This window comes from Eurosta solidaginis, chromosome 2, assembly GCF_040869045.1.
Source record: "Eurosta solidaginis isolate ZX-2024a chromosome 2, ASM4086904v1, whole genome shotgun sequence".
Taxonomy (NCBI): Eukaryota; Metazoa; Arthropoda; class Insecta; order Diptera; family Tephritidae; genus Eurosta; species Eurosta solidaginis.
The window spans coordinates 303149556-303165667 of NC_090320.1; the positions used below are offsets into that span (position 1 = coordinate 303149556).

The 16112-nt window shown below is 41.5% G+C and overlaps 2 protein-coding genes across 2 annotated transcripts in view; both read left to right on the forward strand.

Moving 5' to 3' along the window:
• Window positions 1-16112, forward strand: part of LOC137241336 (apoptosis-resistant E3 ubiquitin protein ligase 1) — a 236233-nt gene that overhangs the window by 193900 nt on the left and 26221 nt on the right. The gene's annotated exons all lie outside the window — the stretch shown is intronic.
• Window positions 1-16112, forward strand: part of LOC137241337 (uncharacterized) — a 30812-nt gene that overhangs the window by 166 nt on the left and 14534 nt on the right. The gene's annotated exons all lie outside the window — the stretch shown is intronic.

Consider the following 16112-nt stretch of genomic DNA (forward strand, 5'->3'; position numbering starts at 1 on the left):
TAACTCGCAAATTTGCTTTTCAACCAATGTAATTACTAACATTCGGGCAAATACATACTTTTAATATTGTTCAAATTTGAAGCGAAATGAAGATTCTCTTTTGTTAATTAAAGTAGTTTCTGATATTCTCACATACATTTTGGATATTTTTTGCATCAATTTAAATTATTTACTATTTTCAAAATTTTTTTTGATACAAAGTGAAAAAGTGAAATTGGTGACACATATAACCCCAACATTTTTTTTCTTCAAAAACAATTGCATTAATGCACAACAAATCTAATGTAATATACAAAGTCTATATTTGAAACAATATAAATTTTGATAGAGTGTGTATGCTTATGCATAATACATAAATTGTGGCTAAAAGCGAAGCATTTATAAAAGAAAGACGTATGCATATACATAGTACATTGTGTGAAAATTTAAGTAATTTTGAATATATCCAATACTTTTGAAATACTTTAAAAAACTTTAAAACGTTATTACCCAACAATACAAAAAAAAAAAAACAAAAAAATAACAATTTTAAACGAAAAAAAAAAACAAACAAAACATTTTTGGTGAAACGGTGCGACCGACACGTTAAATAAAGATGAAAATTTAATAAATTTTTACAATTATATACTCACCATTTTGCTGTGTAGCGGTGCGGCCGACACGTTAAATATTAAAATTAACATTTTTGTGCAACGGTGCAGCCGTCACGTTCAGGTCAGGTTGGGTGGTAGCTTCCCTGATGAGAGGAAGCTCACTTGGACAACATGACGGTCCGTTGTGATACCACATATAATAAACTAAACTAACGGTGACGTAGATATAACTACTTAGAGAATCGTTGGGTAGCAACGATAAAGTTCCGAATGATCCCGATCTCAACCTTGGATAGCTCCTCGGGAGATCCAAGTGAGTCACGACCAAAATACTTTCGCCTAGTTCTGGCAAAAGCTGGGCAGTCAAGCATAAAGTGATTTGGTGATTCCACCTCATCATCCTCCATACAGCTGCAGCAGGATGGAGTTTCCAATATATTGAGACGTACCGCATGGATACCCATGGGACAGTGCCCTGTCAAAACCCCAATGACCATTGATAGGTGAGCCTTAGTGAACCCAATTATTTCAGCAGACCTCCTGCCATCCACTTTCGGCCAGAAAGATCTTGATATCCTACAAGACGTAGTGTCCGCCCAACGTTTGCTGAGCTGACTCGAGGCCCAGCTATGGAAGAGCAATCCACAGGTGGCTAGCGGAATCCCGAAATCCCTACAGCCATCTTCATCCGGTTCAGTTGTACCGATTCGGGCTAAGAGATCCGCTTGACAGTTACCCGGAATATCACTATGGCCCGGGACCCAGATAATCTTAATTGTAAAATAATTCGATGCAATCGCAAGTGTGGTCAGGCACTCCCAGACCACCCTCGATCGCACTGTAGTTGAGCTCAAGGCCTTTATAGCCGCTTGGCTATCAGAGTAGATGTTAAATTCCCTAACCGTAGTAGCGCTGGATAGCATTTCATCCACCGCATCCTTAATCGCAGCAACTTCCGCTTGGAATACACTGCAGTGATCAGCCAACTTAAACTTGCGGCTTACATTTAGCTCTTGACAAAAGACCCCCCCGCCAACCTTTCCGTCCAACTTCGACCCATCCGTGAACAAGTTAACCGGTCCCATGCCCCAGATAATTCCTCTTCTCCACTCCTCCCTCGGGGGAATGACTGGGGTGAAGGTTGTATAGGGAGCGGCCACCGGCATGCAATAGTCCGTCCTGTCCGGGATAAAGTCGAAACTAGTAAGAAGGCTAGAGTGTCCGAAATCAGAAAGCATATAACCCATATCACGAAGCCTGACCAACGACCGGGCCGCGGCTGCCTTTCCCGCAATATCTACTGGATGTATATTCAGCATGACATTCAGTGCCAAGGTAGGTGTTGTTCTCATAGCGCCACTGATGCCGATAAGCGCCGTCCGTTGCACTGACACTAGCATTTTGGAGGTGCTCGCCGTGTCCAGTGCTTTCCACCAGACCAGCACCCCATATAGCAGAATCGGTTTGACAACCATCTCATAAAGCCAGTGTACTACTCCTGGCGAGAGCCCCCATCTCTTTCCGATAGCCCCCCTGCAGCAGTACAAGGCAACCGCGGCCTTCCTGGCCCTATCTTCCACATTGGGCCTCCAGGACAGCTTCTTGTCCAGAACAATTCCCAAATATTTAACCCTGTCAGTAAGTACCAACGGTACCCCTCCAATCGAAGGAGTTCTGAAGTCGGGTATCTTATATCTCCTTGTAAAAAGAACCAATTCTGTTTTTCCCGGGTTGACCGCCACTCCACATGATTCAGCCCACCTAGCCACAGTATCCAGGTATCCCTGCAGAACATCGCGCAGGGTGCCCAGAAATTTGCCCCTGACTAGGATAGCGAGGTCATCTGCATAGGCAACCACCCGACAGCCATTGGCTTCCAGCTCCACAAGAAGCTCGTTGACTACCACAACCCAGAGCAGAGGAGATAGGACACCTCCCTGTGGCGTGCCCCTGCACACCTTCCTCCTTATTATGGCTCCTCCCCACTCCGCTGCGACAATTCTGCCGCATAGAAGTTTGCTAATAAATTCAACCAGAGCCGCTTCGACTCCTAAACCCACCAGAGCTCTTTCGATTGCCCCCGGTAGAACATTGTTAAAAGCCCCCTCGATGTCTAGAAAGGCACCCAGAGCATACTCTTTATGTTCTAGAGACCCCTCTATTTGCTTTACAATCGAATGGAGAGCCGTTTCCGTCGATCTGCCTTTGCAGTACGCATGCTGTGAAGCCGACAGTAACCCCCCAGGTATCCTTTCTCGTAGGTACAGGTCAATCAGCCGCTCAAGCGTCTTAAGAAGAAACGACGAGAGACTGATTGGCCTGAAATCCTTAGGTGTTACATGAGAGCCCCTGCTGGCCTTCGGAATGAAGATGACCCTAACCGTGTGCCACGACCTAGGGATATAGTTAAGCCTGAGGCAGTTAGTGTAGATGATGGCCAACCAGCGGCAGGAAATCCCTAAAGACCTTTGAAGTTGCGCAGGAATGATGCCATCCGGACCGGGTGACTTATAGGGCTTGAACGAATTTATAGCCCAGGATATTTGACTTTCCCGTAGTGGGATGGCAGGCATTTCTGCATGGCCAGCGACCGCCGACCACGCAAGCGAAGATCCCTGCGCAACTGGGACATCGGGAAAATGATTGTCCAGTAAAAGTCTCAGGGACTCCTCGCTACTCATCGACCAGTCCCCACCATCATCTCTCAGATACCCCCGAGGGGCGGGATTCCTAGAGAGTATTTTTCTAAGCCTCGCGGATTCATTGCAGCCCTCCACGTTTTCACAGAAGCTTCGCCATGAATCCCGCTTGGCTAACCTTATTTCATATTTATAAATCCCCAGACTCACCTTATAGAGCTCCCAGTCCGAGGGTAGTCTACTCCTCCTGGCTCTATTAAAGAGCCGCCTACTGGACGCTCTTAGGTCGTCAAGGGAATCAGACCACCAGGGCGGCTTGCCCTTCCCCCTGTAAGTTTTCAGTGGGCAGGACTGTTGAAAGGCGCTATTGCCTGCCAAGGTGAAGTTTTCCACCAGATCGTCTATTTCAGATTCGGACAGGTCCGAACCAGCGATAGGCGCCTCAGGCAATAGCTCTCCCAACTTCCTACAATACAAGTCCCAGTTGGTACTTTTAGGGTTCCTAAAAGATATTTTACCGGGACGTTCTTCATTCACCGAGAACTGAATATATCGGTGATCAGAGAAAGAGTGCTCGTTGAGAACCCTCCATCCAGATATCCGATCTTCCAGTTCTCTGCTAACCAGGGTGAGGTCCAAGACCTCCTCCCTTACCGCAGTAATAAAAGTCGGGTCATTCCCCCTATTACATATACAAAGTCCCTCATCTACAATAAAAGTAAATAAAGACTCACCTCTGGTGTTCGTATCCGAGCTCCCCCATATGCTATGGTGTGCATTAGCATCGGCACCTATGATTACGCCAACACCTCTCCGCCTTGCTTCAGCGGTGATTTCGCCCAGTATCACAGGCGGTGGTCCCGTTACGTCCCCATGGGGCATATACGCTGAGACCACCCACAATTGGCTACTGCCTCGCTCGAGGCAGACCGTGGTTACGTCAGCATTGCTGAAATTAGAGAGAATAAAAGCTTTAAATTCCTTTTTAATAAGCACACAGGATCTAGGCCTACCTGCCTCCCCATGCACCAAGGTGTTGAATTTTCCCGTCCTTAATCCAGAAATTTTTCCGCCGTTACTACTCAGCCACGGCTCCTGGACAAGGACAATATCCACTCCGCCTTTCTCAAGACAGAGCAACAAGTTTGCGGAAGCCGCCTTAGAATGCTGAAGATTGATTTGACGGATTTCCATCAACACCACTCTTCTTCTTCTGCACCCCATCCTTGGCGGCTTCGCCCTCGGAGACTAGGAGATCCTCCTCCTCCCCCAACAGACGACTTACACTGATGACGGATCCCGCCATCGATGATTCGCCCTCGGAGGCCAGGAGCTCCTCCTCGGCCCTATCATCCAGACGACTAGCACTGATGACAGATCCCGCTATTGACGGGACGTCAACAGTGCTTTCGCTGTCCAAATTAGCGGAGTCAGCATCCACAACCATGGGTACTGGCTCCCCTGCGGAAGCCTCCACCTCCCGAACAGTCTCTGTGGGAGAGGAACCATCCCCCCTGGAATCGGCGTGGTAGATTTTAAGAACCACACGCTCCAGGCCATAGGAGATAACCCCCCTCGTGTCAGAGAGAGGACCGGTGGACTCTGCGTTTAGCAGAATCAGCACTTGCCGACGTGGCCCAACAGCCTCCTCTACTCTGAGGACCCTCCAGTTATGCGTCGGAAGGTTCGGGTTGCAGTAACGCATTAGTTCGAGTATTTTCTCCGGCTGAGATGGCCCGGCAGGCAACCACACCCGAGCCCTCGGTCGAAGGGGGAGATCCCTCCGTTCCACGGCCTCGAGTCTGGCCCCCCTCCAGACCTCCCCTACCAAAGAAATTATTTTCTTAAAGATACAGGCCGACCGCTCGTCAGCACAAGTAATCAGTCTAAAACCATGATACCACCCCGAGTATTCGAAGCATGGCCGCGTACCTGGGCTCTCCATAACAGCGGTCATATAGGCCGCTGATATGGCGCTGGCGACCCACGGCCACTCCTCTCGGGAGATGGCACCATCCTCCCTACTCCTATCCAGGACCCCGAGGGTGATGGAGCCTGCACGTTTAGCGATTTCGCTAAACGAAATTGCGTCCCCACCTCCTCGGGCCCTTTTTGTCGTTGAGGCATTCCGCTCATCCGACCTTTGCCGCTTCATAGCCCCCAAACCCTGCTGCTCACCCGCATCGTTCGACACCGGTGTGTGGTCGTCGCAAGCTACGACGCTCCTGGCCCACTCCAGCGTCCGGGAATGCTTCTCAGACATCTGAGCTGCATCCCTTCCGCCGTAGCGCTCCAAGATCTTCTCAGCTAAGCGCCGATCACCCAGAGCTTTCCTACGCGGCGTCGATCGCCTACCTTTCCCGGCAGGCTTCGACCCCAGGGCTCCCGTTGGGAAAGCTCCTCGCGACAGGGCTTCCTTACTAGTACTGGGCTGCTCCGTCGCATTCGTCGGACCTCTGCCTTTCCCTGTCACAGCCCCATATGGGCCTACATTGGGTGTCGGTTTCGACACCCCTCCACTAACCGAACTACCCGTACCTACGGGGTTTGAAACCAAACCCCTGCGCTGATCCGTCTGATCAGCCCTTTTGACCCGCCGGGAGCTTTCCCGGCTGGCGGCGACCTGCTTCGGAGCACTCTCCGCACCTGTCGCGTCCCCCGCACCATGACGACTTTCGCCGTCACTCCTACCCTCCTTTTTCTTCGTCTTCGTGTCCATTCTAAGAAGTCCCCCCTCAAGGCCGCTATCCGGAGCCGATTGTGTAGTCGCCCTTCAACGGTCCCGTGGTTATCTATGCTGCGCAGGGAGGCCACGCGAGGGTTGACGCATTACCTTATGAGTAATGCGTTCAGAGCCAGACCGGACGCAAAGCGGGAAAATCTTCAACCGCACCTACACCACCAACTTAACGGCGACGGAGCCGGAACGTACCTTGAGGCCCGCCACGGTTTTAACGGGACGAGGGCAGGTGCAGCATTAGCCTACCAGCCATTTCGATAGGGTTTCACCCCGACCTACTAAGGTGGCAGAATACTGCACCTACCAGCCCAAAGTCATCAATTCCTATCCATAGTCAAAATCAAGTCCCTAACAATCCGGTTCGTCACCATTGAGTACCGATCTTGACCCTTAACAGGGTCCTCCCTCCCCTGAGCTCGGCACAATGACTCAGGGGTGCGGGTTTTATCGAGTTGTCCTCTCTAGATCCGCCATTATCAGTAGAAGCAGGGGCACCTCGTGCAGGACGTGACAACCAATCACGTGTGACAATTCGTCACTATGGCCGGTCTAAGACTGATACCAGTCCCTGATCCAGAGCCTGGAACCACGTATGATATCCAAGCCAAGTATCTTAACCCCCAGCCGTCACGTTAAACAATTGTAATTAATATTGTAACGAATTTGCTTGCAAATCCTCTTATTTGCAATCCTCTGCTAAGTTCGAATCACTAAACTGTTGAATAAATAACTCCAATTTGTAATAATGCAAAATGGCCTTTATTAAAGTACTTCACAATACACTCAAACTGTGCAACGAATAGCTTGCTTAATAACCACACTGATTGATAGCTCAATGAAACTCTACTATTCAAAATAATACTGCTATTGCTCGCTAGATATCGTCTTAATCGCAACTGCTTGACAACTCAAATCAAACTGAATTACTTCTTACTCGCCTGCCCCGCTTTTATAGTTTACGCTGCATACTTCTAGGCTCTTCGATTTCCAGAACGTACTAGTTAATTTCGGCTACAAAATCGCCAGCCACAACTACGTGTACAAATTATTGCTCTCTCTTGTGACAACTCAGATAAGATATATGGATGTGTTTGTGCATTGCCGCTCCCCTGCTCGTATACGTACATATGTGTAGACGCAATTATTTATTCGTTTATGTACATAGATACATAATGATTGAATTATTGATGTGAATGTTTGTAGTTTACAGTCTCTCGCGCATATATAGGCGTATATGTAAATGCATCTGTGTGTGACATCTTTCGGCTGCCTTATATATGTGTATACATGATTTGATTATTGACGTAAATTCTGCTTATCGTGGCCTTAGCATCGCCTTAGTGATGGTATAACTTAGCGATGCTAATTTCCGTGACAATATTAAATTGCAATAAATATATTCTGGTTAACATCAATATCGTCTTACGCCAATTGGAAAAATAGATCAGTCTTCTCTCTTGTATACCGTATATGGTAGCACATCCGGAACAAAACAAAAACATTTTTTAAGCCAAAATTTAATTGATGGTTCACGAGGAATCCTCTTAACTCAATTTCAAACAATTACAACAAATTTGTGCAAAAATTCAATACACAGTGCAAGTAAAGCGGTTCCAATTTAGATTATAAAATCATTCAAAAAATTTTTTTTCTCCATTAAAGTTTTTTCACATTCATAACACAAACTTGCCACTTTCTCTAATTTACTTAGATGATAAAACCATTTCAAATTTCCTTTGAATTCAAACTTCTTCAAATTCAAAGCTCAAATCTTCAACTTTTTCTTAATTCAAATTAGGTTACAAAATCATTTCAACTTTTTCATTCAAATTTGTTAATACACAAACATCTCAAGCTCTCACATCATCATACCGAAAATATTTCATTACAAGAAACCACAGAAGTTGCGTTCGATAACCCAGTCGTTACATCAAACAATTCTTTAGGGCTTTTAACAACTTTCTCAAATTCCAACCAATCTCGTACTAATTTTCTAGAACCAACAATAACGGCTACACCAGAGCAAAAGAGACAGTTTATTGGGTCGTGGGCGCCCTTATTCAGGGAAAACTATAACTGTGACCCCTTAGCGCTAGACTCCATAGATAAAATTGAACTAGTAGAAGGCTGTATAGATCTAGATCTTATGCCAACTTTCATTTCACTTGTTAAATCGAAGCTCGAAGGGAAATCAAGAGAAGCAATTCCGACAATTATAACATCTATTCAAGAAATTAAAGATGCGCTTAAAATTCGAATAAAGCCAGACAATTCAAAAGTCGTTGCAGGGAAAATAGCTTCACTAAAAGTTACGAACAATAATTTAACCGAGTTTGCTAAACGAGTAGAGGAATTATCTGATGCTTTAGAGAGGTCTCTAATTATCGAGGGCATATCAAAAGCCAAAGCGCACGAGATGGCAGTCGAACAGTCAGTAAACATTTGTAGGCTAAATACGCGCTCAGACTTAGTCAAATCAATTCTCGCATCAACCTCTTTTAGTGACGCAAAAGACGTCGTAGCAAAAATGATAGTCGAACAAAACAATCAATCTACAGAAAGACAGGTATTAGCTTTTCGATCAAGGTTTAACAATCAAAACGACTTTCGCAATAACAACAGAGACAATAACTACTACATCAACAATAATAGATACAACAACAATAGTAATTTCAACAGGTTCAATAACAATAAAATTTCAATAGGTACAACAACAATAATAACGGTAGATACAATAATAACAATCAAAATAGGCAAAACAACTATAGGCAAAACAACGACAATCGAAACAATAGTAACTCGCGTAACACTAGCAACAGTCAAAATAGGCTAGAAAACAGAACCAATACTAACGCCGGAAGTTCAAATACGCGAAATAATGCAAACGTTCGCTTTTTAACTTTTTAAACTTGGACGCCCCTCAGCAGCGAACACTGAGGGACGAGGAGATAAACGAATAAATATTAAAAATATTTTTTGTCTAAACCTAAATTACTCAGATTTTATCGAAATTTATATAACCGGATCTAACAAATTATGTACATTTTTACTAGATACACAAGCTGATATTTCTCTGATTAAAATTTCAAGCTTAAATAAACAAATTCCAATTAATTCTGACGATATATTTAATATCACTGGCGTTACATCAAATTCTGTTCCTACCATAGGTAAAATAAACATAGACCTAAATTTTTCCAATAATCTAGTCGAACATAGCTTACATGTTGTAAACGATGACTTCAATATCCCATCAGACGGTACACTGGGTAAAGATTTTCTTCATCATAACAAATGTGTAATAAATTACTCAAATAGTAGCATCTCATTCTGTGCAAATAAAGAAAAAGTCATTATGCCAATCCTACACGGAACAGAAAGAGATATGTGTATTATACCACCAAGATGCGAAGTTTTTCGAGTTTTCGACTTAGGTCACTCAACAACTCCACTTTTCGTTGAATCTCAAGAAATACAAAAAGGCGTATTTACCGCAAGATGCATTACAAATTCCAATAATCCAGTCGTAAAATTAATCAATACCACAAGTGATGTACAATTCGTACAAAAAAAATTCTATTAAAGCAGAAAACTTATGAAATTATCACGTCTATGTAATCGACAAAACTAAGTCAGATGAGAAGCGAATTAACGAACTAACATCGATTTTAAAAGATCAAATTCCAAAAGATGCACCATCTGAACTTTTAGATCTATGCATACAATATGCTGACATATTCGCGCTTGACAACGATAAAATGCCGTTAAATAATTTTTATGAGCAGAAATTGCGGTTAACTGACCAGTTAACGAACCGGTGTATATAAAGAACTATGGTCTACCCTATTCGCAGCGGGAAGAAATTAACAGACAAGTTACAAAATTACTAGAAAATTATTTAATAGAAGAAAGCTATTCTAACTACAACAGTCCTCTTATCCTAGTTCCTTAAAAGAAAATAAATGGCAAAAAATCATACAGAATGTGCGTCGACTTTCGCGTAGTTAACAAGAAGCTAATAGAAGACAAATTTCCATTAGCACGAATCGATGATATTTTAGACAATCTTGGCAAAGCCAAATTTTTCTCAACCTTAGAACTTTTTTCTGGATTTCACCAAATACCATTACAAGCAGATTCACGCGATATAACCTCATTTTCTACTGATCGCGGAGCGTATCGATGGAAGGTATTGCCATTTGGTTTGAACATTGCACCAAACACGTTTTCAAGAATGATGACCATCGCATTTTCAGGAATACCACCTAATGCAGCTTTTCTTTATGTAGATGTCATTATAGTCATCGGCTGTAGCGAATCCCATCACATTAAAAATTTATCTAAAGTATTCAATACTTGTAGATCATTCAACCTTAAACTCAATCCAAATAAATGTAATTTTCTAAGACCAGAAGTAAAATTCCTAGGACACAAATACTCAGCTGAAGGTCTATCACCAGACGAATCTAAAATAGACGCATTTCGTAACTATACTAAGCCAACAGACAAGGACGCTGTAAGGTTTGTAGCTTTTGCCAACTACTACAGACGCTTTATTCCAAACTTTGCATCTCTGGCAGCACCTCTGAATAGACTGAATAGAAAAAGAGTAGAATTTAACTGGGACGAGGCATGCGATAAAGCTTTGGTTGCACTTAGAGCATCCCTAATGTCACCAACGATATTACAATACCCAGATTTTTCCAAACAGTTTACCATTACAGTAGACGCTTCTAATACGGGATGTGGAGCAATACTCAGCCAAGAACATCAAGGCAGCGATTTACCCATATGTTATGCGTCAAAATCTTTTAATGAGGCAGAACAAAAAAAGCCATCATTGAGTTGGAGTTATTAGCCATTTATTTTGCCATTAAACAATTCAGACCATACGTTTATGGAAATCACTTTATTGTAAAATCAGATCACAGGCCTTTAGTCTATCTATTCACAATGAAAGACCCATCTTCAAAACTTTCTAGAATTAGACTTGAGTTGGCAGAATACAATTTCACGATAGAGTACATAAAGGGAAAAGCAAATGTAGGAGCTGATGCACTTTCTCGTATAACCATTGGCGAAATAAAAGAATCTACCAAAAATATACTGCAGTTCAGACTAGGGCTATGAGTAAGGAAAAGGATAAATGTAGTTCTATCGAAGACCTAGACTTATGTGAAAATATACAAACATTAAACGTTTATGATAAATTCACTCATAACTTTTCAAAAAAAATTCCTCGTATTAGATCAGAAATATTTCATGATAAAAACAATAAACAATTTTTAAGAATATGCGCGTATATAAAGCATAAAAGAACAATTTTAATTGATTTTGAATTTTCTAACGAAATAAAGAATTTCGATACTTTACTTTCGAGGCCAGAAAAAGAAGCCGGAAAACTTAATATTAAGAAAATAGAATGGCCAAAAAACGATTTAATTTTCAAATACATTACAATTACAAATTTTAAAGAAAGAGGAAATAAGCTTTTACAACTTTTAAAAATTATTTTAATGGATCCAATTGAAACAATCACTGAACAGGAACAAAAATCAAAATTATTAGCAATTTATCACAATGATCCCATCACTGGAGGTCACAGTGGAACGAAAAAATTATACGCCAAATTACGAAACAAATTTTACTGGAAAAACATGACAAAAGACATAGCTAGTTATGTTAGGAAATGCGAAAAATGTCTTTTGAACAAAGTCAAAATAGGAAATAAAGAAGAACTCGTTCTAACTCCTACTCCTAATAAACCTATTGACATTGTCGTAATTGATACTATAGGCCCATTGCCATAATCGAGATATGGTAATAAGTTCGCACTTACCATAATCTGCGATCTGACAAAATACTTAGTTTCAATATCAATACCTGAAAAAAGTGCAAAAACCATCGCGTCAGCATTATACGAAGGCTTTATTTTAATATACGATGCTATGAAATCCATTAAATCAGATTTAGGCACTGAATTCAAAAATGAATTTTTTGCAAATTTAACCAGTTTATTAAATATTCATCACAACTTTTCTACACCATATCATCATGAAACCGTAGGAACTGTCGAAAGAAACCATAGAGTTTTTAACGAGTACCTACGTGCGTACTTAAATGATTCCTTTGATGATTGGGATACATATTTGAAATATTTTACGTTTTGGCATAACACAACGCAAAATATGGTATTCGATAATAAACTTACTCCCTTTGAACTAATTTTTGGTAAAAAGGCCATTGTGCCATCTGAATTGAAGAACGAAACAATCGATCCCATTTATAACATCGAAAATTATTCAAAAGAAGTAAAGTACCGAATGCAAAAATGCCACGCCTTGGCTAAAGGGTTAGTAGAAAAACACAAAATAAGAAATAAAGATGCATACGACAAAAATGCACAACCAATAGTAGTAAACATACACGATATGATTTCAGTTCAAAAAGAACCACGGGAAAAACACAAAAACATATCAGGGTCCATATTTAGTAACAAATATAGACGGTGTAAATGTAACCATTTTTGATAATGAAAACAAAAAATACAAAACGGTACATAAAAACCGCATAAGGGGAGCACCCGAATTTCGTTTTGAGATAGTCAAAATAAATTTTTTTAATCATTTTATTATACTAAATTTAAGCAAAAGAAAAAAACAAATAAAAATAAAATGTAGCATACTTTAAAACAATACTTAATTTAAGTAAAATAAACAAAAAGAAAATGTACGTATAAGCTAATACACAAAAAGAAACCCACAAAAATGAAATTTTGAATTACAAAAAAAACAACAACAGAAAAAATACATATAAACTACTAATATTAATATATGTACATATGTAGGCTTCAGGTACAAATAAATGTAAGTAACTAAATTAACTAAGATAACTTACAAAAAAAAACCCCAAACAAAAATATGTAAACTACTAATATTCAGATAATTAAATATGTAGGTTAAAATACAAATAAGCGTAATTAGTTAAATTAGCCAAGTTAGCCTAGGTATATCTGCCGCAAAAGTTCAAAATTTTTCGCATTTTTCTTCCATTCGGGATGAAAGTAAAATAAACCCAAAAAAAAAAGTTGAAGCCGACAAACCTGATCAACTTGTCGACTTCAACCTTTTTTCGAAAAGGGGGATGGTGTAACAGCAGCCTTATGATCTCACCCTGTTTCCCACTTGGTGCAACCCTGTTGTCTATTGTGAATGGACAATAGCTGTTGAAACAAGTTGGAAGTGGGGAGGTCGGCTCAAAAAGAAAGGCGGCCATCAATTTTTTTGAAGAAGTTCCGAAATGGAACTTCACACCACTTCTGACCAAGGGTATATAAAGTGCCTTCAACGTCATAGGGTCCTTAAAGTCACTGGTATTACGTCTACTGAACCCAACCATTACAACAAATTTTGAAACAATGGAGTCAATGTCACTAGAAAAAGAGAGTTTGGAGTCAAAAATTACACCCAATTATTTACTCTCTTGACAACGATTAAGAGATTTAGCATTTAGTTTGTAGATAATGTATGTGGCAGTTGTGTTTATGGAATAATACACAACACAGCATTTGTTTAAATTTAAAAATAAATTATTGTCTGCGCACCATCCAGCAAAAGAGTCCAGATCAGACCCGTTAGAAATAGTTTGACAAGTAAATAGTATTTTTTTTGAAATATATATTTTTAGTGTTATATTTCAATCATTAAAGGGGAGGAGTGATGGGGAAACATATTGAGTAAAAAGTGCTAAGTCAGGAGAAAACATTTGTTTTGAGTGCGGAAATTGTGCTAAGGCATAAAATAGCTACTTGATTAGCATACCTGATTTTTATTTATCTCTTTCAAAGCTTCTACACTGAAAAGTGATGCAACTAAGGTATCCTCATTCACAGTTTTGAAAAAAGGTTATTTCAAAAATTATTCACTTTTTTTCGTCTCCTGTAAAATTCGTAAAAACTGACTTAGCACATTTTCACATTAAGCAACGATATGCAAATGTCTTGTATGTAGTAGTTGAAATATAACACAAAAAATTGAAGAACGAAACAAAAAAACTTGATTAAATGAAATCTACATGCAAATCAATCAACACAAACATCAACTGCTTTATTTATTAACACGCTTTTATTAGCTTGGCCTGTATGTAACGGAATCTTTGAGCTTAATTTTCACCAGTTTCTAGAAGTCTGATTAATTTGAAACTTTGAATTCGTATCAAGGACCAATGACAATGCATTAATGTGATGGTGTGGTGACATAAGGTCAACGGCCATAAGGTCAATTGGCCTTATTGCCAATTTGAATGGCCATAAGTTTGATTGAAACTTTGCACACGTATCAAGGCTCGATGACAATGCATTATTGTGATGGTGTAGTGACATAAGGTCAACGGCCATAAGGTCAATTGGCCTTATGGCCACTTTGACTGGCCATAACTTTGATTGAAACTTTGTACACGTATCAGGGCTCGATGACAATGCATTAATGTGATGGTGTGGTGACAAAAGGTCAACGGTCATAAGGTCAATTGGCCTTATTAACACTTTGAGTGGCCATAAGTTTGATTGAAACTTTGCACACGTATCAAGGCTCGATAAGAATGCAATAATGTGATGGTGGGGTGACATAAAGTTGACGGACATAAGGTCAATTGAACTTATAGCCACCCCAAATGGCCATAGATTCGAAACCTTGCACATAATGCGAAAAACGTATTCCTTTATTAATGACAGAAGTGGATGCATGGCACATCTACGAAAGAGCATACTGGAGCCCTTTCTAACACGCTTTTATTAGCTTGGCCTGTATCTATCTATGTATCTATGTATGTATGTAACGGAATCTGGAGTGGAGCCGAGAGCCCCGGTAATGCAGACCTCCGAACTCCGTTGCACCTTTTGAAGCATTTTAAGATAGGTACTTGTAGCTAGTGCAGGCCACCAGACCAAGGCACCATAAAGAAGAATCGGGGGCACAATGGCTGTGTAAATCCAGTAGGTCACCTTAGGGCAGAATCCCCAGGAGGTGCCAATTGCCCTCTTGCAGGTGAACAGCTCTTCCGCTGCCTTCTTGGATCACTCCACTATATGGTCACTCCATAATAGCTTCCTATCCAGAATGATTCCCAAATATTTGACTTGATCGCTAAACGCTAAGGACGTACCCCCAATTCTTGGCGGTGTAAGATTTGGTACTTTGTACCTCCTCGTGAAGAGGACAAGCTCGATTTTATCCGGGTTGAATTCCAAACCTGTGGCTGTGGCCCAGTGCGAAATTTTGGATAGTGCCCCTTCCATTAGGTTGCAAAGAGTTTGCGGAAATTTCCCCCACATGGTGACGCAGATGTCATCTGCATACGCGATCACTTGGTGACCTTCTGCCTCCATGAGGCGTAGTAGTTGGCTGACGGTAACCACCCAAAGTAGCGGAGAGAGAACGCCGCCCTGCGGAGTGCCTCTGCCGACCGGTCTGCGGATCACGCATCCACCTAGCTCAGTTTTAATCTGCCTACTCGTAAGAAGATTGTATATAAACTCCACCAGGCACGCGTCAACCCCAGATCGGCCAGCGCCGAGGTGATGGTCTCAGGGAGAACGTTGTTGAAGGCACCCGCTGTATCTAGAAATGCCACCAGTGTATATTCCTTGAGGTCAAGTGACCTTTCGATAACGGATACCAGTGAGTGCAAGGCCGTCTCAGTTGACCTACCCTTAGTATAGGCATGTTGAGCTTGCGAAAGAAGCGATGGCTCAATCCTCCTCCTGATGTAGTCCTCTAGGAGTCTTTCTGGTGCTTTTAGCAGAAAAGAAGATACGCTTATAGGCCTATAATCATTTGGTTTAGAGTGGGAGGTTTTCCCTGCCTTGGGGATAAAAACCTCGTTGACTTCCCTCCACGATTCTGGTACGTAATTGAGCCTAAGATAACCTATAAACATCCCTTTTATCCTAGGCCTTATAAGTTTGGCAGTATACTGTACTGAGCCGGAAAAATTCCTTCCGGCCCGGCGATTTATAGGGATTGAAGGTCTGTAAAGCCCAATCAATCCTTTTATCATCTGTGATTTCGCTTATTAGCTGATCATTAGGTGACCCTCCGCTAACAATATTTGAAGACACGCCCGCGCTTGCTGGGAAGTGTG